The sequence below is a fragment of the Somniosus microcephalus genome, chromosome 3, assembly GCF_052327205.1.
Source record: "Somniosus microcephalus isolate GS21.2 chromosome 3, FLI_Smic_1.0, whole genome shotgun sequence".
NCBI classification, from domain to species: Eukaryota; Metazoa; Chordata; class Chondrichthyes; order Squaliformes; family Somniosidae; genus Somniosus; species Somniosus microcephalus.
In genome coordinates, this window is record NC_140989.1 from 285,262,189 (window position 1) to 285,285,623 (window position 23,435).

The following is a 23,435-nucleotide window of genomic DNA, read 5'->3' on the forward strand; positions in this document are numbered from 1 at the left end:
TAAATGATTTGCCCGCTATTTTTAGACTGTGGCCCCTGGTTCTGTGCTCCCTGGCCATTGGAAACATTCTCTCTGAATTCAGCCTGTCCAGGCCTGCCATAATTTTATATGTTTCGATGAGATCCCCTCTCAATCTTCTAAACTCCAGTGAGTACAAGCCCAAACTATTTAATCTCTCTTCGTAGGTCATTCCCGCCATTCCAGGTATCAGCCTGGTGAATCGCCGTTGCACTCTTTCCATGGCAAGAACATCCTTCCGCAGATGGGGCGACCAAAACTGTACACAATACTCCAGATGCGGTCTCACCAGCACCTTGTACAGCTGTAGTAAGGTATCCCTATTCCTATACTCGAACCCCCTTGATATGAAGGCCAACATACCATTTGCCTTCTTAATCGCCTGTTGCACCTGCATGCTCTCCTTCAGTGACTGGTGCACAAGAACACCCAGGTTCCTCTGCACTTCCCCATCTCCCAATCTATTGCCATTTAGATAATAATCTACCCTCCTGTTTTTACCCCCAAAGTGGATAACCTCGCATTTATCCACATTATAGTGCATCTGCCACGTATCCGCCCATTCCCCCAACCTGTCCAAATCGCACTGTAGCCTCCTGACATCCTCATCAGAGCCCACCCCTCCTCCTAGTTTAGTGTCGTCAGCGAATTTGGAAATATTGCATCCAATTCCCTGATCCAGATCATTTATATATATTGTGAACAGCTGGGGTCCCAGGACAGATCCTTGCGGCACCCCGCTGGTCACTGCCTGCCACTCTGAAAACGAGCCGTTTATTCCAACTCTCTGTTTTCTATCCGCCAGCCAGTTCTCTATCCACGTTAATACTTTGCCCCCAATCCCATGAGCCTTAATTTTGCATGACAATCTTTTGTGTGGAACCTTATCGAAGGCTTTCTGGAAGTCAAGGTACACCACATCCACTGGCTCTCCCCCATCTATTTTACCAGTTACTTCCTCAAAAAATTCCAGCAGATTAGTCAAACACGATTTACCCTTTGTAAATCCATGTTGACTCTGTCCGATCCTTTCCCCATTTGTCAAGTGCTCCGCTATTTTATCCTTAATAATGGACTCTAGCATTTTGCCCACAACCGATGTAAGGCTTACTGGTCTATAATTCCCTGCTTTCTCTCTACCCCCCTTTTTAAATATTGGGGTAACATTAGCTACCCTCCAATCCACGGGTACTGTTCCCGAGTCAATGGAGTTCCGGAAGATGATCCTTAGAGCATCTGCTATCTCCAGGGCCACCTCCTTAAGTACCCTAGGATGTAGTTTATCAGGCCCCGGGGATTTGTCGGCCTTCAGTCCCCTCAACTTACCCAACACCATATCCCTAGAGATACTAATTTCTGTCAGCTCCTCCCTCTCATTAGTCCCTATGTTTGCCGATATTCCTGGGAGGTTATTTGTGTCCTCCTTTGTGAATACAGAACCAAAGTATGAGTTTAATTGGTCTGCCATTTCCTTATTCTCCATTATATATTCTCCCGAATCGGACTGCAGGGGACCGACTTGGGATTTTACCAGTCTTTTCCTCCTGATATACCGATAAAAGCTTTTGCAGTCTGTCTTTATTTTTGCTGCAAGTTTACTTTCGTATTCTATTTTCCCCTTCCTGATTAATCCCTTTGTCCTCTTCTGCTGTATCCTGTACTGCCCCCAATCTTCCGGTCTGGTGCTTTTTTTTGCCAGTTGATATGCCCTTTTTTTTTTATTTTATGCTGTCCCTAATTTCCCTCGTTATCCACGGTTGAGTCACCTTTTTAGGTTTATTTTTATGCCAAACCGGTATAAACATGTTCTGGAATTCTTCCATTCTATCTTTGAATGCTTGCCATTGTCTATCCACTGTCAATCCCCCCAGAAACACCACCCAATCAATCTTACCCAATTCCCGTCTCATACCCTCGTAATTCCCTTTATTTAAGTTCTGGACCTTAGTCTCTGATTCAATTTCCTCACTCTCCATCTCGACTGAGAGCTCGATCATATTATGATCGCTCTGACCCAAGGGGCCTCGTACAAGAAGATTGGTGATAAGTCCCTTCTCATTGCACAATACCCAGTCTAAAATGGCCTGATCTCGAGTCGGCTCCTCGACATATTGGTCCAGATAACCGTCCCGAAAACATTCCAGGAATTCCTCCTCCTCAGAATTTTTACTAATTTGGGTAGTCCAATCAATATGTAAATTAAAGTCACCCATGATGACAGCTGTGCTCTTATCGCACGCTTCTCTAATTTCCCTTTTTATGCCTTCCCTCACCTCCATATTACTATTTGGAGGCCTATATATCACACCCACTAACGTTTTTCTCCCCTTGCTATTTCTCATTTCTACCCATACAGATTCCGTTTCATCCGAGTTAATATCCTTCCTTTCCATTGCATTAATCCCCTCCTTTACCAGCAATGCTACCCCACCTCCCCTACCTTTTTGCCGATCCTTCCTAAATATTGTATATCCCTGGATGTTAAGTTCCCAGCCTTGCCCACCCTGCAGCCACGTTTCTGTAATCCCAATCAAATCATACTTGTTTACCTCTATTTCCACAACTAATTCATCCACCTTGTTCCTAATGCTTCTAGCATTAAGATACAAAGCCTTCAGGCTTGCTTTTTTCACACTCTCATTATGAATTAGTTTGGCCCTTTGTGTTTCTCTCCTTTGCTTATTGCTTCTCACCTTTCTACCATCTATTTCTGACTTCATATGACTTCCCTCTTTTCCACTACCTAGGTTCCCATCCCCCTGCCAAATTAGTTTAAATCCTCCCGAACCGTCCTAGAAAATATTACCCCGAGGACATCGGCTCCCTCACAGTTCAGGTGTAGACCGTCCCCTTGGTACAGGTCACTCCTCCCCAAGAACTGGTTCCAATGCCTCAAGAATTTAAATCCCTCTCCCTTGCACCACTGCTCAAGCCACGTATTTAGCTTATCTATCTTACTCTCTCTAATCTTATTAGCTCGTGGCACTGGTAGCAATCCAGAGATTACTACCTTTGAAGTTGATCAGCATATTCAGCTTATTTAGAGCCTCTTGATCCAACACGCCCAAAAAGTTTTTAAATGTACAATACCAATGTTTCCATTTATCATCCACTCCAGCAGAATTGGGGTCAGCCTTGAATCGTTCTGGTTGAAGATATCGCTCCATTCTAACATAAAGTTAATAAATTGAAATAAAGAATAGATTTGCCTTCCAAAGCTAGGCTTTATTAACTTTAAAATCAGCAGCATATCTTTCCACATCCAGTCCCAACTAAGCTAGAAAAGGACTGAATTTAAGGTATCCACAACACATCATGTGATCATCAACTACCAATGAGATTACAACACATATCCCAAGGCAGTTAACAAACAACGAATCACAATACTTTTACTAATCAAGGAATAATCACCACATTCAGCAAGGACAACCTTACCTTTTAGGGTATTTGCTGAAGCTATAAGACGGATCCCAGCCCCAGTGAAAGGCCTACCCCTCCAGGTGCCGTTAGTGAGCCAGACTGGCTGGTCAATCATTAACAGTGCCCTGGAATACTGTGTACCTTCCTGGTTCAGGTATCAGATTACCAAGTCTGCCACAGAGGGCTGACTTGGTTCTGAACTTTCACTGCCAGGATTGTCATCTTGGAGCCAGTTTGACCTCCAGGGATACCCCATTTAATTCCTGCCCGAGGAGGATACTCACTAGTTGATCAGGATTTCATGGAATTATACACAAATAATGCAATTTAAAACATCACACTGTTGGGATGATTTAATCCTCCCTGCCCAGTGGAAATTAGGCAGGCAGACAGGCAGTTAAAATCACCCAGGAGACTTACCCGACAACGTCCTGCTCCCTTCCCACAGTCTTCTATTTTAACCCACTCTTCTAAACAGGCAGGAAGGACACCTACCAGAAACTGGTGTGGTCCTTTAAATATGCTGATCGGACGCTGATGACATTTAACTAGTGGCCTGAGCGGGGAAGTGGTTGTGGCTTTCCTACTAGGTCAATTTAACGGGAAAAAGAGTCCAGGCCAGAAGAGGCACCAACAGGCAAGTTTTTAAACATCTTTTTTAACTTTCCTTTTGTGGGCAGGAGGAACAGGAGCGCTAATCTGGACCCCACAAGGAAAGTTTAGGCCTCCCCTACCCTAGGCTCCCCTCCCTTCCTGATCACCAGGCCCTCCCGAAACCACTCCCCTGCGACTTACCTGAGTGCTGGGGACCATTTCTTCGTTCCCCAGTGGCGGTTTCAGATGGGCAGCTGACTGGGGGTATGCAGATGAGGCCTGGAAGTTAAAATCACCCAGGCCGTACACTGCCGAGGTCAGGGTGATTTGCTCTCTCCGCCTGATTCCTGCCTCAAGTAAAATTCAGAGCTTGTATATTTGTAAACACAAGCAAAAAAAGATGGCCAAATATTTTTTTCATGAAAACAGTTAACAAGAGGAAGAAAAGTCTACAGGCAATACTACTTATTTCTATGATTTAAAAAAATGAATAAATGCACATAATACCAGCACCAACCTACTGTTGAATTTCCCATCAGATGAAAACCCATAATTTCAGGTTTCTTTCTCCTCAGAGCCAGACTATTGACGACCACTATTGGGACGAGCTGATCGCACCCTGGAGTGATTCTGTTCACTTCAATGTGGGCAATATTTTTAAACCAGTTGGAAAGCCAATCTGGAATAGCCAGACTGCTGAAAGGCCTCTACTTGTCAAGTATGCAGCAGATTCCAGCTGGGAGTGATTTCCCCCTCCCGGGTCAGAGGTTTCAAGATTGGCTCCCAGGCATGTCTGAAGTGCTGGATCTAGGGAGAAGGCACTTCCTAAAGTTACCAATCAAAAAGGACTTTTTACTCATCAGGATTGGCTAGCATGCAATCATTAAAAAATTACTTCCGACATTGAAAACATTGCCAAGGACCAGCAAAGACAGAGCACATCGAACATTGGCCTAGAAATTCAGTTGCTTGCGCCAGCCGGTGGCACCTTAGGAGGAGGAGATGTTGGGCGGTAGGCGGCTAGCGGCCGGGCGCAGCGCGATCTGCGCCTCTCCCCAACTTCACTCGAGATTTAGCATCGGCGCAAAGTCTTTGTGCGCGCTCAGCTGCGCGCGCAGATCCTGACGTCATTTCATCGTGCAACGCCCTTTGTGCGCCCCAAACCGGAACTTCAGTGGCGCCGCCCTTCTTTGCGCCTGGCGCCCCCAGCGACTGGTAGAGGGGAACGGTTCCCAGTCGCTGCGGGGTGCGGGCGGCGCTATTTAAAGGGGACTCCTCCTGCATTATAAGTGACAGCCAGTTTGTGCCAATCCTTCTGTGTGAGAGACAAAGGCAGAGAGCTTTCTGCTTTGACTCAGCGCTCGCACAGGTACTTCTGGCTTCAGGCCAGAGCTTTGCACTTGGATTTCACTTTCAGTGCCATAGCCTTGAGTCGCCACATATACTGTAATGGGGGCTACAATGGGTGGAAACGTTGGCTTTCTGCATTGCATTCAAAGGGATCAGAGACGCCGTGAGAGAGTGCCAGTCATGGCCAGACGGAGAAGGGCCAACAGGTGTCGGCACAGGAGGCCTTACCCACCCAGGGTATACCGCCAGCAGTTCTCATATCTGAACATGTCTGAGGAGCAGTGTATTCGGAGGCTGCGATTCAGAAGGGAGGTGGTCACTGAGATCTGCCACCTGCTTCGCAGAGATCTGCAGCCACAGCTGAGGAGCAGGACGTCTCTGTCGGTGGCAGTGAAGGTGACGGTGGCTCTCAACTTCTATGCCACCGGCTCCTTCCAATCCGCTACTGGGGACATTGCCAACATCTCCCAGTTCGCGGTACATTGCTGCATCCGACAGGTGAACAATGCCCTTTTCAGAAGGAGACGTCAGTACATCTCCTTCCCCATGACCCTGGACAAGCAGCAAGAGCGTACAATGGGATTTGGAAGAATAGCGGGCTTCCCCATGGTCCAGGGCGTAGAACTGATGAACCAGCATTGGTCAGGCCTTGCTTCAGGGCTGCAGTGCGCAGGGCATGGCAGCCAGACAAGTCCACCCTGCCCCTTTAAGAGCTGACCGGCGCCAGAGTGTCTGCCGTCAATCAGCAACTCGCCGCACCTGCGCTGCGCCCGCCCTCGGGGGTATCGCCCCGGACCGCCAGCTTAGCGCCTAATGATAGTCGTGCATCGCCTGTTTCAGCGCAGCAGCAACCTCTTGGGGCGATGCGACTGAATATCGGCGAAGGTGGCGCGAACTTGCGCCGGGCGCAAACTTTAGCGGCCGCCCGACTGTAGCGCCCCGAACGTGGCTATACTGAATTTCTAGGCCATTATGGCTTAAAAATATTTACAATTGATGTACAGATCTAAAATACAGTACACCAAACCTGGTCCTACATTTGAAAATGAGTATTGTTACAAATACTTCACTCACATTGGCCAGCAATATTCTTCCTTTCTGCTGCCAACATTTTAGTCACCACAGAAATCCTTCCTTCAACTGTTTCAGTTATTACATCCACAATCATCTCCAAATGGCTAAAACCATGACCATTTTGTTTTCTTTAAACATTGGGTTGTGTTAATTCGGAGGGAATTGCAAGTGCATCCAGTAGAACACACTGCTACCTGCCCTCAGCACTGTGCTCTCTTCAGGCAATGCTGCTCTGAGGTGAATCTTGGGCGGTGCACACTTCATCACTTCAGAAATCAAATACGCATTGACATTTTGCAAACAGAAACTATTTCAGTAGACAATGTGCGAGCAGTATGAACTAGGGGCAAAAAAGCTGCTCGCCTACTCAAAAACCGAATGATTAGAAAATATGTAATAGGTCCTGACATAATTAAACTCACTACGCACTTGGTTTGAGTATAAAGCAAGGCTTTAATCAACTTGTTTCAGAACATGGAGGCCTAGTTGTACTTCACTAGTTCCTGTCTTACAAAATGTCCCTGAAAAGCTGGGACCACGCCTGAGTATTTATACTCCTTGGACAGCGCCACCAGCTGGCGGTCCAGCATTATTTCATGAGTAGTTTCTTGATGATGATGAGATTTATAACAGGTCCCCCTTAGGTACAAAACGTGATTTTATTTCAGTAAAGAAAAGACTTGGGCCTTGATTTGTAACACCTACGCACCCACGGTTTTGGGTGGGTGAGTAGCAGGTTGATTGCAAATCTCACTCGCTGCCTCAGAAAACAGACCTGGGTTATTTGAACTCTTGCTCCTCATTAAAATCTTACTGGCAGGTTTCCCACTCAATTCATTGATCCAGGAAACCCGCCCACATCGCAAGCCCAATTTCTGGTGGTCAACCAGAGGCTTATTTAAGAGGGTGCATTCTCTCCTACAACATTTCACATTTTCATTTCTGGAAGAGGAAATGAGTTCTCTGATGACTCTCTGGGGGGTCCTGTTGGAAGAGGTCAGGGTGAGACGAGAAGTTCTCTTTCCAGCCAGTGGCAGGAGGGTCCTGATACACAAAGTCCACCAGGCATGGAGAAACATTGCATAGCTGCAGAAGGGTCACCTCCAGGACCTGGATCCAGTGCAGGATATGCTTCAATGACCTCTCAAGGGTGGCAAGGGTGAGTACAGCTCCTCATTTCTCCAGCTCTCTCATCCACACATGGCAACAGTCCTACCTCCCACACCATTCACAACTATTCCCTCTCCTCCATCACATCTTTCACCACCCAGTACAAGGCCACACTGTACTACTTCTCAATCTCAATACAAACACACACTCACCTCTTCCTTGCTCCCTACGTAGCAACCACCAACATCATTCTCATACTACTTGCTAACCTTTGCACAATCATCAACTTCTCTCATGGTTCCCTCCTCACCACACTCTACAGTCCTGCTTTCCATCTAACGCCTCCCCATCCAGATTGTCTCTTGCTTCTCCCTCTCAGCATCTGCACAGCAAGCAGAAGCTCCTAATGCCTGCACTCTCCTTTATAGGAGATACTCTTGTCCTCTCCCTCTGCAGGACAAGATAGCGGACAACACTAGGGAAAAGAGTAAGACCGTGGTATGAACACCTAATCTCACGGTGCTGTTGCAGCTGGAGCAGCAAGCGCTGCAGACCAGTGGCCCCGCCAGAGCTGTCAGGATAGGAGATTTCAAGGCAGGGAGCTTCTGTGAACAGGGCCTGTGACTATTACTTGCACCCCTTCATGAATCTCTGAGAAATCACAGCTTCACTACCCCAAATTACATTCTCTGCAACTGTGAAGCCTCCCAATGCCATCCTAACTCTTGTCCCTTTCCTCTAGGTCCTTCTCAGCTTGAGTCCCCAGTGGAGGACATCTCGGAGGAGGAGAATCGTTCTCAGGAGGCACTCCATCACTCCCAAGCACCAGTACAGAGATTGGCACCACAGCTGGGTTGGAGAGTGAGGTAGAGGGGGCTTGATGTACCTAGCACTAGTGCACAGGAACAGGTAGTGGTGGCAGAGACAGCCAGGAGACGGCTCACTGGAGGGCAAGGTCCTCTCCATCTCTGCTGCGGATGACACAGATGCAGACTTCAAGGGCCCTGCAATGAGAAGAAAATGTCTTGCTTTACACAAGAAGTTATAGCAGGTATTGGATGGCCAGCCAAGGACTCCTACCATCATGGCTAAAAGGGTGAAGGAGTTCATTTCCAGCCTGTGTGGTGTTATCTTCCAGGTCATCTGCAGCCTACCTTGGAGAGTGTGGCCACCTCCAGATTGTCTGCAGCTAGGCCCTCGCAACAAGAGTAAATATTCACAGCCTTTGCAGCTTTGGTGGAAGCTCAAATGGCTGCCATGCAGACTCTAGCACCAAGCACCAGACCTGGCACCAAGCTCATGGTCTACAGAGCAGTAGTGAATCCCGCCCTCCTGTATACCTCAGAGACATGGACCATGTACAGCAGGCACCTCAAAGCACTGGAGAGGTACCACCAACGCTGCCTCTACAAGATCCTGCAAATCCATTGGCAGGATAGGCGCACCAACGTCAGTGTTCTTGCTCAGGCCAACATCCCCAGCATCGAAGCTTTGACCACACTCGATCAGCTCCGATGGATGGGTCACATCGTCCGCATGCCCGATATGAGACTCCCAAAACAAGAGCTCTACTCGGAACTCCGATACGGCAAGAGAGCCCCAGGTGGGCAGAGAAAACGCTTCAAGGACACCCTCAAAGCCTCCTTGAAAAAGTGCATCATCCCCACCGACACCTGGGAATCCCTGGCCCAAGACCGCACAAAGTGGAGGAGAAGCATCCAGGAAGGCGACGAACACCTCGAGTCTCTTCACTGGGAGCAAGCGCAAGCCAAGCGCAAGCAGCGCAAGGAGCACACGTCAACCCAAGCACCCCACCCTCCCGCCCCTTCAACCACCATCTGTCCCACCTGTGACAGAGACTGTAGGTCCCGCATTGGACTCATCAGTCACCTGAGAACTCATTTTTAATGTGGAAGCAAGTCATCCTCGGTTCCGAGCGACTGCCTAAGAAGAAGAAGGAGGCTCAAACCTGTGCTCTGCCTTGGAGAGATTGATGGAGAAAATGTATAGGTGCTTTCAAGGCATCACTAATCTTCTGCCGTCTGCTCACCCGGTGATGAATGGAAGTGATGAGCCCCAGGCCAATGGGAGTGGCAGCAACAAGTGTTGCCCTCTCTGAGGATGTCAGCGCATCTGCTATCTCTCCACTCCCTCCACCAAAATCAACCTTGGTGCCAGAAAACCAGTTGGGTCTGAGGGGAGAACTTCTGTCCTCTGCTGGGGGCCCCATCATTGGCTCGGTCTGTGTGTTAGCATGAACTGAGCGGGCAAAGGATAAAGTGCCAGTATGAGCTGGTGGGGGAGGGGGAGTTGGAGGGTGAGAAGAGCAGAAACTTGAGCTGGGCTGAAGAATACTAGCTTGCTCAAGGGCTGGCAGAAGAGTTCCAGCTTGACCTGCAGAGGAGGGGGAGGAGACAGTTGTTGGAAGAAGTGTGTACAACTCTAAATTTGCCATCCACTGTCCTAATTGGAAATGATCAACAAGACTGAGTACAAATCCCTTAATTGCTATTAGGCAAGTTTATTTTAAAAGAAGAAAATAAATAAACATTTTTTTCTTCCAATAATATATTTTCTCATGCTACTGCGAGAAAAAAATGAATTCCCAAATAGAGAATAATATTCAATAAAATTGAGGAAACAATTTCAAATAAAATAAAAGTACAATGCCCATGTTCAGTATAGACTTCAAAATACAGTAAAACAACCCGAATAAATTGTTGTGTAGCAAACATTTTCCGGAATAGACCCCTATCAAAATAGGGGGGCCTATTGCACTCTCAGTACAATTACTTGTTTTCACATGTCCTGCGTTTATATTCAGGGTTGTTTTGGAGTTGCCAGTTTTTTGGATGGGCTATGCCAGTTTTAATGAAACTGTTGGTCAGCTCTTGTTTGTCAGGTGTTATATTTGACCCTGAAATGAGCTTCCGACCACATATCCACAGCATAACTAAGACCACCTATTTCCATCTCCATAACATCGCCCATCTCTGCCCTTGCCTCAACTTATCCGCTGCTGAAACCCTCATCCATGCCTTTGTTACTTGACTATTCCAACGCACTTCTGGTTGGGCCCCCACATACTACCCTACGTAAACTTGAGGTCATCCAAAACTCGGCTGCCCTGTGCTTGCTGACCTATACTGGCTCCTGGTTAAGCAGTGCCTCGATTTCAAAATTCTCTTCCTTGTTTTCAAATCCCTCCATGGCCTTGCCCTTCCCTATCTCTGTAATCTCCTTCAGCCCCACAACCCCCCGAGATATCTGCGCTCCTCTAATTCTGCCCTCTTGAGCATCCCTGATTATAATCGCTCAGCCATTGGTGGCCGTGCCTTCTGTTGCCTGGGCCCTAAGCCCTGGAATTCCCTGCCTAAATCTGTCCGCCTCGCTACCTCTCTTTCCTCCTTTAAGATGCTCCTTAAAACCTACCTCTTTGACCAAGCTTTTGGTCACCTGCCCTAATTTCTCCTTATGTGGCTTGGTGTCAAATTTTTGTCTTATGATACTTCTGTGCAGCGCCTTGGGATGTTTTACTACATTAAAGGCAGTATATAAATACAAGTTGTTGTTGTTGTTGTTGTTGATTTGTTAAATTGGCATGTTGACAACGCTGATTTTAAAATTCTTGAAATAAAAACCTCAGATCTTTGTAGTCTGTAGAATTAAAAATGTTGTTATCTTACACTATCAGCTCTCAAAATATATACAAAGCCGCTTTGGTCATCCTACACTCCCTGGGAAATCCATTAGTGCTCCACTTTAATCTCTGCTCCCTCAGTGTGAACCTTGAATGAAACCTTACCAGCCACATCAGGCAAAAGTAAGCAGTTGTTTGTCAAATAAATGCCTTAATGTTCATGATCAGATTTCCATTGTGTAACTCTCCTGACCTGAAGTGTCATTGCTTTGTAAGTGTTTGAAAAAATATTCACTTGTCAATTTAATTTACTGTCATACACCAACTGTAATTGCTCAAATATTGCCTGGGCTTTTTCTGGATAAATTTACTGTTAACTAAGTCACAGTTAAGTGCACCACTTGGTGTGGTTTTGAACCACACAGGTCAGAAAGATCACAGGTTCAGTCCCTGATCTATACTAAGTTAATTGATCTTAACTGGAGCATTGGTAGAGAGAGTAGAATTGGTCACAGTATCCCTGAGCTAGGAAAGGCAAAAATCAACCTTGGTTCTTGCACCAGATCATTATTAAAGTGTGAGGATTTTGGGTGAGGACATGATCAGATTTGGCAGTTTTAATAGCCTGTCCACTCTCACTGCCTATGCCCATACACAAGATACTGGAGGGTTGCTAGCACCTGCAGAGGCATAAGTCATTACCTTTAGCAAAGAGGGGGGTGGGGATGGAAAGCTTATTTTAAAATTCACAGCTCCATATATGTTTCCATAATGTTTCCTACATTTCAACAGTGACTACACTTCAAAAGTACTTCATTGGCTGTAAAGCGCTTTGGAAAGTCCTGAGATCGTGACAGGTGCTATATAAATGCAAGTTCATTCTTTCTTTCTTACAATGCATGGAAAAATTTTGTCCTTCACAAATATCCTTTCTAATAGTGTGAATGAGTCTTCTTTAGACATACAGGCGACTATCAATGTTTTTAGTTGATAGTCAACACTTCCACCAATTTGTCAGCTTGGTATTTCACAAGAAAAACAAATTTTTGTACTGAGATTGGACATTGGCACCATCAACTGATCAGATGTGTTGGAAGTTGGGACGGGAGGTGATTAGAATCAGTCAGATCAGTGGTGTGGAGGGGGACAGGCAAGACTGTATCCTGTCAGGACCGATCAGATTCTAACCCAACCCATCAGAAACAATCAGATCAGATGGAGGGAAATCAGACCAGTTGGAGGGTGGGCCCAGAACCGAGCATTCAGACCTAACTTCTTCCGCAGTTGCTTGTGCACAAATTTGAGGGAGAAAAGTTTTAAGTTCAACTCCTGCTTTTTTAGAGTCAGTGTTTGTTTCCAAAGAATATCTATCTACTATCTATCTCTCTCTCTATCTATCTATCTATCTATCTATCTATCTATCTATCTATCTGTCTGTCTGTCTGCCTATCTATCTGCCTATCTATCTATCTATCTATCTATCTATCTATCTATCTATCTATCTGTCTGTCTGTCTGCCTATCTATCTGCCTATCTATCTATCTATCTATCTATCTATCTATCTATCGATCTATCTATCACAGGGAGCACATTTCCTTGGCGCAGATGAACAATTGGCTTTATTTGAACCTTCCTGTCATTGCACTTTTGGAATTCTCAGGAATTAAAACAAGGAGTAAAGTTGCTGTGATGCTGACTTTCACAATATATTTATATTGAGATTCCATACTTGGGATTGTACTGCTATGATGTGTGATGCAGACTGTTGGCCTTTTTGTGTGCGAGTGCAATGCCCAGCTATATTCTGCAGCTTTGACAGCTGTATCAGTTTGCTTATGTGCTCCTGGTAGAAAATCCCTTTGTTGTTGTGCAGTAACTGGGGAAAGAGCGCTCATTATCTGTATGAAAGTGGTCAACCTGTGAGGAGTGACATTAATAACCAGTAAGACTGTATTAGATTGTGAACCCTAGGCTGGAGGCAGTCAGGTCCATTGAGAACACAAATTTAGTTCCTAGCCTTTTCCTTAAAATCACATTTTTCTGTAGTTCAATTTTTTTTAATGATTTTGATCTGTAATTATATTTATTTCAAGTACAAAAGAAAAATATTTGGATAGGATCTAAAGAGCAATATGTGCTAGAGCTGTTCATTTAACGTTCCTCAGTCCACTGTTTTAACAGATATATTAATCCATTCATTTAAATGGGCAATTGCTTCCATTAAAATAATGAAGGGAATATCATACAAACTCATTAATCATTTGCCCACTATTATCGGCAACAGTAATTTCTTGTTTCATATAGTTTAGGGTTTTAAAAAATGTTTGTATTGCACAGAATCCAAAAAAAAAGACTAGTCAGTGTTTGTGTGTAACCTTTATTGGAACTCAGTTCTATGGTTTAGTTTCAATGATATTGATTCAACCTTAATTCTCCTAGAGCTGCTTGAAAATAAAAATGATTACAAATATTTAAATCAGCATACCCTGACTTTAGGTCATTCTCACCTGCTTTTAGGCTGCCATGGGGTCTAGGACAGGAACTGATGCGATTGTGAATCAGTTTTCCCTTGTGAATATAGAGTGCACTGCTGGTTGGGTACATGCCTATTGTATGAAGTTTTAGTTCACAAGTTAACATATTGGCCTGGAATTCACCCGTAGTTTGCGTTCGCCGCTGACCTCGATGAAAGCTGCCCACAGAGATCTCACGATCTCTGCGGCAAGAAGTTTACCTTTCTCGACATGCGATTGATTGTAGCGCTCTGTAATGGGAATCCCCAGCGAAGAGCTACAGTGACGTCAACAAGCTGTCCATGCAGCCAATCACATTGAAGAATTCTCACAGACAGCAAACCAGGAAATGAAAAGCACTGAATTATCTGCACTTTTTAAAAATGTTACAGAGAGCGAAATAACGATTGGGACATACACTGAAGTTAAGAGAAAAACTGAAATATCATGAACAAACTTTAATTTTTTTTTAATTGTAATTTTTATCAGAATGGAGCAATTTGACACTCCACAAATATAAAAATTAGTTTTTCAGGGCCAGAACGGTTGTTTAGCAGTCAAAACGCTGTTAAAACCCCAATTATACACCTATTCCCACAAGGTTTAACATTTAATGGAGTATTTAACAGCGATATTAGTGCGGAAAAGCTCAAGTTTCCGTCAGTTTCACTGATTTCACTGATTGCCGGCTATGGGGGAGGGGGGTCCACAGTGCAGCCTGTGTCAGAGCAGTGAATGACTGACTGCAACTTCAGGATTTCCGCGTTTAGATGCACATGCACTAAATCCTGAAGTTACGGTCAGCTTCAGAGGGTTAATGACGGCGATCATTGACAGTTCGCTGTCATTTATCCACTGCAAAATCCGAGCCAATTTCTTAATGCTGCAGCGAGCATAGGGTCGGGAAGGATGCGGTCAGTAGCGAAAGTAAAAACCCACTGCATTGTGGTGCTACTCAAGCCCAAAAGTGTTTAAAAAATAGATGTTTAAAGGTTGAACTGATGGGCAGAAATAAGCACAAATTCAAATTATAGAGAGATGATTCGCCTGAAGGATTGTTTTTATATCTATCTAGTTAGTTCATTAGACAAAACAGTGACTCCCCCTCCTCCCCACCCCCTTCCCATTGAGGTTGTACGAACAATACAGAAACCAGAGGCTTTAGGTCTTCAGTTGCTCAAGCAGTCTGTAGCCCCAGTGCTATTTCTGATTTGCCACTTGGATTGTAATAAGGTGTAAATGGGAACATTGTGATCACTAATGACCACATTCACAGCGCATAGGATTTACGATCTGAATTACATATAAAAAAAGTCACATTTGGATGGTAGTTTAAGGCTAGGAACTGGAACCTCGTTCCCCCAGATATAAATATATAATTTCTGTTGCTTTGCACTTTGTACCAGTGACCCTAGACACTGTCAGAACTGCCGTTCTGAATAATAAAATCAAAAAGCAGCTACTGAGGGCTACACAAGTATTTCTTCATTTAAATAGTAAACTACAATCGCTGTGATTGCAGCAAACAGACTGAGCACCCCCGTTGCCATTCTGCAACAGTCTAACTGTGGCGATCAGAATGGTATTAATTCAGTCAACTAATTTAAGTCACAGATCAGCCATGATCTCATTGAATGGTGGAACAGACTCGAGGGACTGTGTTCCTAACTCAATTTCCATTGATTTTAATTTGCGGGGGGGGTTGTGTGTTGATAATTAGCTGTTCAACTTTGTCAGTGAAGGTCTCTGTGAAGCAGGGCCAAAGTCTCAGGAAATTATGGTGTGGTGTAAGTAATGGCATAAGTCACTCACGCCATAATTTTCTGGAATTTCTTTACCATAATAATGGCCTACAGCCAAGTGTTCAGCAAATTTCAGCCCATTGTATCTGGTGGTAGATTCCCAATGAAAGGAATTGTACCCAGTTGTGCTGAAGTCCCTGTAACTACTTTTCTATTAATATTCAATTTTTTTGGGGGTGAAAGGCAGAATTACAGCAGGCTCCAAATGCTGCAATATCCACTAAATAAAGTGTCAAAAATCAAAATTTTCTGAATAGGGAACAATACCCAGACTGTCTAGTAAATAAATCTTATGCCTTTGGTGCTTGCACACGCTTCAGTAATTTTATATTTAGCTCAATTTTGTGCACTTTAAGTTTTTCCCATGCAAAAAAACAATGAAATCTTGGGTATACATACGTTTTAAGTTATGACAAACCTGTATCCTGCATTGTGAGCCTCATTCCTTTATTCGGGCCATTTTTGATCTGCCAGCCTTTTGGAGACTGTTGGCCAGTTCTTGCTGGTCACTTAGATTGACATGTATGTTTAGAGGAGATTTAAAAAAATTAAAAACACTGTGGCAGAGCCACTGAGGGACTCTGAACAACTGTACATAATTCCCTTTAACGATGTGTTAGCTACAGACTAAATCTGTACCATTGTATATACTGTTTGCATGTACAGTGCGCGGTCCCTTTAAGAGCGCGGGCAAACGCAATGACGTCATGCCGCTAATCACGTGATCACCCAAACACGGGAAAAACGTGATGACGTCATGACGCCATCCACGGGACCGCCCAGGCAGTCCTCGTGGAGCCTCCGACCTGTTAAGACCAGTATTCATAGTTCTCTTGCATCAATCTGTTTAAACTCATTAGTTTGACATTAAAAACCTTTTTGATTGATTGCCTGCATCGAACTCAACCTCTAGATAGGAATTTGACCATTCCTACATTGGTGACCCCGACTTTTGTGAACAGATTTCGCAAAAGGAACACAGCATGGAGGCAAACACCGTTTCGTTGAAGTTGCCACAGTTCTGGGAACAACAAGCGACCTCGTGGTTCATCCAAGTTGAAGCCCAGTTCGCCCTGAAAGACATCGTTGAGGATCAGACTCGATACTTATACGTGGTCTCCGCACTCGACGGCTCTACCGCCTCGCGGATCGTCAGTCTTCTTGAGAACCCCCCGATGGACCGCAAGTATGAGACCCTCAAGGCGTGGTTGCTACAGGTTTTCGGGCTCACAAAATCAGAGCGCGCCCATCGGCTGCTCGCTATGCCCGGGATCGGGGACTCCAAACCTTCCGAGCTGATGAGCCAAATGCTCACACTCCTCGGCTCTGAACCAGAATGCTTTCTCTTCAGAGAGTTATTCCTCAGCCAATTACCGGAGCAAGTGCAAGCGGCCTTGGCGAGATCCGAGTTCGAAGACTGCGCAGCGCTCGCTGCCGAGGCAGACAAAATATTCGCAGTTACGCAACAGCACTGCGCTGCCACGAGGTGCCCATCCCCCACAGACGCCGCCTCAGCCCACGGGGCTATGCTTCTACCATGCGCGGTTTGGCGCGAAGGCGAGATGTTGCCGCCCTCCCTACAGCTTCTCTCAAAAAAAAACAACAACTCCGTCCATGAAAAACGGGTCTAACGGGTGCCCCGCGGCCGCGATGACAATCGGCAATGCAGGCAAGCTGCTCTTCATCACAGATACCCTCTCCGGTCATCGGTTCCTGTGCGACACCAGAGCGCAGTGCAGCATTCTACCCACGTCAGCTCTTGATGTACAGGCTGGGAGGCATGGCCTCCCCCTCGAAGCAGCTAATGGCGGAGCTATTCGGACCTTCGGCAGACGGCGGGTCCAGGTGTGCTTCGGCAGCCAGCGGTTTTTCTGGGAATTCGTTATGGCCAAGGTTTCGCAAGCCATTCTCGGTGCAGATTTCCTGTGTGCCAACAGCCTCCTGGTCGATGTAAAGAACCGGCGGCTGATCAACGTGGCCACGTTTCACTCTATCCCTTGCCACCGTAGTAACACCATGTCGCGCACCGTCTCCTGCGCTTTCCCAACTCCGAATGAGTTCGCTCGCCTGCTAGGCGAATTTCCAGACCTGACCAGGCCCACGTTCTCCTCCACGGCCACAAAACATGGTGTGGAACACCACATCACCACCACTGGCCCCCCGGTCCATGCGCGGGCCCGGCGCCTCGAACCTGGCAACCTAGCGGTCGCGAAGGCGGAGTTCGCAACAATGGAACGCTTAGGGATTATTCGCAGGTCGAATAGTCCCTGGTCTTCGCCTCTTCACATCGTTCCAAAACCTGATGGCGGCCCTGCGGCGACTATCAGCGCCTAAACAACGCCACCACTCCTGATCGATACCCGATCCCCCACATCTAGGATTTCTCTGCCCATTTGGCAGGAAACACCGTTTTTTCCAAGGTTGACCTTGTCCGAGGCTACCACCAGGTCCCGGTGCACCCGCAAGATGTCCAAAAGACCACAGTCATCACCCCTTTCGGTCTCTTTGAATTTTTAAGGATGCCGTTTGGGTTGAAGAACGCCGCCCAGGCTTTCCAGTGCCTCACGGACTCCGTGCTGCGGGACCTCAAGTTCCTTTTCGTCTACTTAGACGATATCCTCATTGCCAGTTCTAATAAGGAGGAACACATCTCTCACCTACACACCCTCTTTCGACGCCTCAGCTAACATGGCCTGATTATCAACCCAGCCAAGTGTCAGTTTGGTCTGCACCAAATTGATTTCCTGGGACATCGCATTACCTCAGAGGGAGCGGTTCCTTTGCAAGCGAAGGTAGAGGCGGTGACATCCTTTCCACGCCCACAGAACATAAAGGCCCTGCAGGAGTTCCTCGGCATGGTAAACTTTTACCACCGTTTCGTGCCTAAGGCAGCACTGCTCATGCAGCCCCTGTACGAGGCCCTCAAGGGCAAGTCTGGCAAGGATCTGGTAGGCTGGACGGTTGACATGGACCGGGCATTCACCGACACCAAGAGCGCCTTAGCCAATGCGACCATGCTGGCGCACCCGCTACCAGGAGCCACCATCGCCCTCACCACCAACGCATCAGATTACGCAATCGGCGCCGTTCAGGAGCAGTGGGTGAACAGGACGTGGCAGCCGTTGGCATTCTTCAGCCGTCAACTGCAGCGTAACGAGCGGGCGTACAGTACTTTCGACAGGGAGTTACTAGCCCTTTTTCTGGCCATCCGCCATTTCCGGTTCTGGGTGGGAGGGTATGCTGCGAGGAGGATGTCATGAAACTCCAGTACGATTTGGACAGGTTAGGTGATTGGGCAGAAACATGGCAAATGCACTATAATGTGGATAAATGTGAGGTTATCCACTTTGGTGGCAAAAACAGGAAGGCAGATTATTATTTGAATGGCAATAGATTGGGAGAAGGGGAAGTGCAAAGAGACCTGGGTGTTCTTGTGCACCAGTCGCTGAAGGTAAGCATGCAGGTGCAGCAGGCGGTTAAGAAGGCAAATGGTATGTTGGCATTCGTAGCAAGAGGGTTCGAGTACAGGAACAAGGATGTCTTGCTACAGTTGTACAGGGCCTTGGTGAAACCGCACCTTGAGTATTGTGTGCAGTTTTGGTCGCCTTATCTGCGGAAGGACGTTCTTGCCATGGAAGGAGTGCAGCGAAGATTCACCAGGCTGATACCTGGGATGGCAGGAATGACGTATGAGGAGAGATTGTGTCGATTGGGCTTATACTCACTGGAGTTTAGAAGATTGAGAGGGGATCTCATCGAAACCTATAAAATTCTGTCAGGCCTGGACAGACTAGATGCTGGAAGGATGTTCCTGATGGTCGGGGAGTCCAGAACCAGGGGTCATAGTCTAAGGATAAGGGGTAGGATATTTAGGACTGAAATGAGGAGGAATTTCTTCACCCAGAGAGTGGTGAACCTGTGGAATTCTCTGCCACAGAGGGGGGTGGAGGCCAGTTCATTAAATATATTCAAGAAAGAGTTGGATATATTTCTTAAGGCTAAAGGGATCAAGGGATATGGGGAGAAGGCAGGGACAGTGTACTGAATTTGGATGATCAGCCATGATCTCATTGAATGGCGGAGCAGGCTCGAGGGGCCGAATGGCCTACTCCTGCTCCTATCTTCTATGTTTCTATGTTTCTATGTTGGAAGGACGTCCTTTCACTGCTTTCGTCGACCATAAGCCACTGACTATTGCCATGGCCAAGACCGCCGAACCGTGGTCATCTCGACAACAACGTCAGCTGACATACATCTCCGAATTTACCACAGATATTCAGCACGTGGCCGGTAAAGACAACCTGGTGGCAGATTGCCTCTCCCGCGCGACCATGCATGTGGTCCAGCTGGGCATCGACCACGCCCTCATGGCAGCAGACCAAGTCTCAGACCCAGAAGTGCAGGCTTACCGCACTAACACCACTAGCCTCCAGTTGGCCGACGTCAGGTTCCATTCGGCTGGTACCACGTTGCTGTGTGACGTCTCCATTCGAGACCCTCGCCCCATTGTGCCGGTCGCCTGGCGCCGCATGGGTTGTCACACCCAGGAATGAAGGCTTCTCAGAAGCTAATGTCATCTAAGTTCGTTTGGTGGGGCATGCATAAAGATGTCCGCGACTGGGCCAACACCTGCGTGGTCTGCCAAAAGGCCAAGGTACAGCACCACATCAAGGCTCCATTGGCCACCTTTGCAGTTCCTGAGCGACGGTTTGACCACGTTAATGTGGACCTGGTAGGACCACTTCCACCTTCCCATGGTTTTACGCACATCCTGACCATAGTAGATCGCACCACCAGATGGCCGGAGGCGGTTCCCCTGTCATCTACTACTTCGGCGGACGTGGCCAGGGCGTTCATCTCTTCATGGGTCGCCCGTTTTGGAGTGCCTGCTGACATCTCTTCGGACCGGGGACTGCAGTTTTCCTCTGAACTCTGGTATGCGGTGGCTCAACGACTCGGTGTCAAGTTACACCGCACCACAGCCTACCACCCACAAGCGAACGGTCTGTGCAAACGTTTTCACAGATCGCTTAAGGCTGCACTGAGGGCCAGCTTCCAAGACGCTGGATGGGCAGACAAGCTGCCATGGGTCATGTTGGGCCTTCGCACGGCCTCCAAGGAAGATCTTCACTCTTCCGCGGCAGAGCTCATTTATGGTCAGCCGCTGCGAGTGCCAGGGGATTTCCTGCCAACACCAATGGAGCCATGGTCCGCCTTACGCCAGCTTATCAGTCACCAGGAAGCAGCCAGATGTTTCACGCTGGTTCCCACATCGCATCACGGGTTTCAGGGCTCTCACATTCCAGCAGAGCTGAAACAAGCCGACTACGTGTTCATCTGCCACGATGCTCACCGGGATCTGCTCAAGGCCCCATACACTGGTCCTTTCCGCGTGTTAGAGGCAGGAGACAAAACCTTCAAGGTGGATGTCGGTGGTAAACCGGACCACATTTCGGTCGACCGTTTGAAGCCAGCACACCTGGACCTTGACCGTCCCATCGAGACCGCACAGCCACCGAGACGAGGTCAGCCGCCCACCGTCGTCACGCCAGAACAAGTGCAACCACCCGCCAGACCGCCCGCCGTCCAACAGCTTCCACTTCGGGAATACAGGAGTCTTCTGACAGGCTTGTCAGACCCCCTCACCGTTTGACTTTTTCCGTTAAAGACAATTCGGGGGGGCGCATGTGGCAGAGCCACTGAGGGACTCTGAGCAACTATACATAATTCCCTTTAACGATGTGTTAGCTACAGACTAAATCTGTACCATTGTATATACTGTTTGCATGTACAGTGCGTGGTCCCTTTAAGAGCACGGGCAAACGCGATAACGTCATGCCGCTAATCACGTGATCACCCAAACGCGGGAAAAACGTGATGACATCATGACACCATCCATGGGACCGCCCAGGTAGTCCTCATGGAGCCTCCGACCTGTTAAGACCTGTATTCATAGTTCTCTTGCATCAATCTGTTTAAACTCGTTAGTTTGACATTAAAAACCTTCTTGATTGATTGCCTGCGTCGAACTCAATCTCTAGATAGGAATTTGACCATTCCTACAACACAAACATTGTTGTAGGGTCTGTTTAAATGTACTTTTGGGCAATGCTTGAGACTAAGCAATCCTCAATACTTTGTGAGACAAATGTTAATTTAGTAGCAATGGATATGTGTAAAGTAATTTGCTAAATTAAGGACAGACTGAAGAAGTGAAGAGTAAGACCAAAGGATCACATGAGGGTGGAGCAACTGAGAAGTTCTCTGACTAGCTTTACTCAAGGCACAGCTAAGATAACTTTCAACCTTTATCCTTATAGTGTAAGGGACCTCAAAGGCCTGGATGCCATCTGGCTTGGATCTACTCAAAGTGATTGATTAGAACTTGCAACATCTGGGTTCTAGACACAATATCCAATGAATAGTCACATCTAATTGAACACAGCTACACCAAACATTTCAGTAATAAGTTTCATCCCACAATAAGGAACCTTGGCAGCCAAAACACGATTGAACAAAACTGGTATCTGCCCTCTGTAATAGAATTAATCTGTCCCCAAACAGAAAAATGAATGATTTTCTTCAAAAATCTAGGCTGACACTCCAGTGCAGTACTGAAGGTGTGCTGCACTGTCGGAGATGCTGTCTTTCAGATGAAACGTTAAACCAAGGTCCCGTCTGCCCTCTCGGGTGGATGTAAAAGATCCCGTGGCACTATTTGAAGAGCTGGGGAATTCTCCGCAGTGTCCTGCCCAATATTTATCCCTCAACCAACACCACTAAAACAGATTATCTGGTAATTATCACATTGCTGTTTGTGGGACCTGGCTATTGTCGAAGTTCGAGCAAGACTCAGACGCTTGGTAACTGGCAAACAATACCTTTATTTACTTGTACAAGGGGAGAGCAGTACAATCAAAGGTTGATACTTACAACTCCAACGAACGTTTACAAGAGGCTCATATTTATACATTGGAGTAAACAAGTTCCAGATAATCACGTGGCCATTACATCATTGGTTCAGCAACACTAATTTCTTAACAAAACAACTATTATTAAACAAAGCCTATTCTTTCAATTCCGCTTCTTATCCCTACCAGCCTAACCACCTGGATCACAAGCTCCTATCTTGTCTCACCGCAGCGTATGTCTTTCTGAGGTGCCGAATTGTGATTGGATACCGTACAATAGCTAGTTAACCATATCCTGTAGTGATTCAATTTTCTGTCTGGCAGTTGAGTCCTTTTGACTTAGTATTGCTCTGCAACACTAAACCGCAGGTCAAAAGGCAAATATTCCTCTTCCCCTTACTGAATAGACAAACTGCCACTTCTGTTTTGTTTGCACTTAGCAAAGCTGAATTCCTCTTTTGCTCCCTTTCAGAAACTAAAAACATCTATTATTACTTTGTGCAATTCATTCCTATGCGAAGCCATTTGCGAAGCCATTTTGCTAGCTAGATTGTTGGCCATTTTATTTACACTTCCACACTATGCGCAAATTGGCTGCCACGTTTTCTACATTGCAACAGTGATTATAGTTCAAAAAAGTTCTTCATTGGCTGTAAAGCGCTTCGGGACATCCTGAGGTTCTGAAATGGTCTGTATAAATGCAAGTGCTTTCATCTCATTGACATACATTTTGTTCCAAAAATGAGAAGATACATTCATTTCTAAACCTGATGGCCCAGAAATTCGGGTTGGGGGCTTCCCGCGGGTGTAAGCCCCCGACCTGCACTTACCTTGCGCGCCGGCAGTTGAGCTGTAGGCCCGCGTGGAATTCCGCTCCTGGGCCTGGCCCAGCTGCCGGCACGCTGTGCTTGCGTATCCCAGGGGCGCAGTTAGTGCGATGCATCCCCTGGGATCACGTGAGCCATGGGCAGCCAATTGGAGGAGGGAAAAGCCCATTCATAAG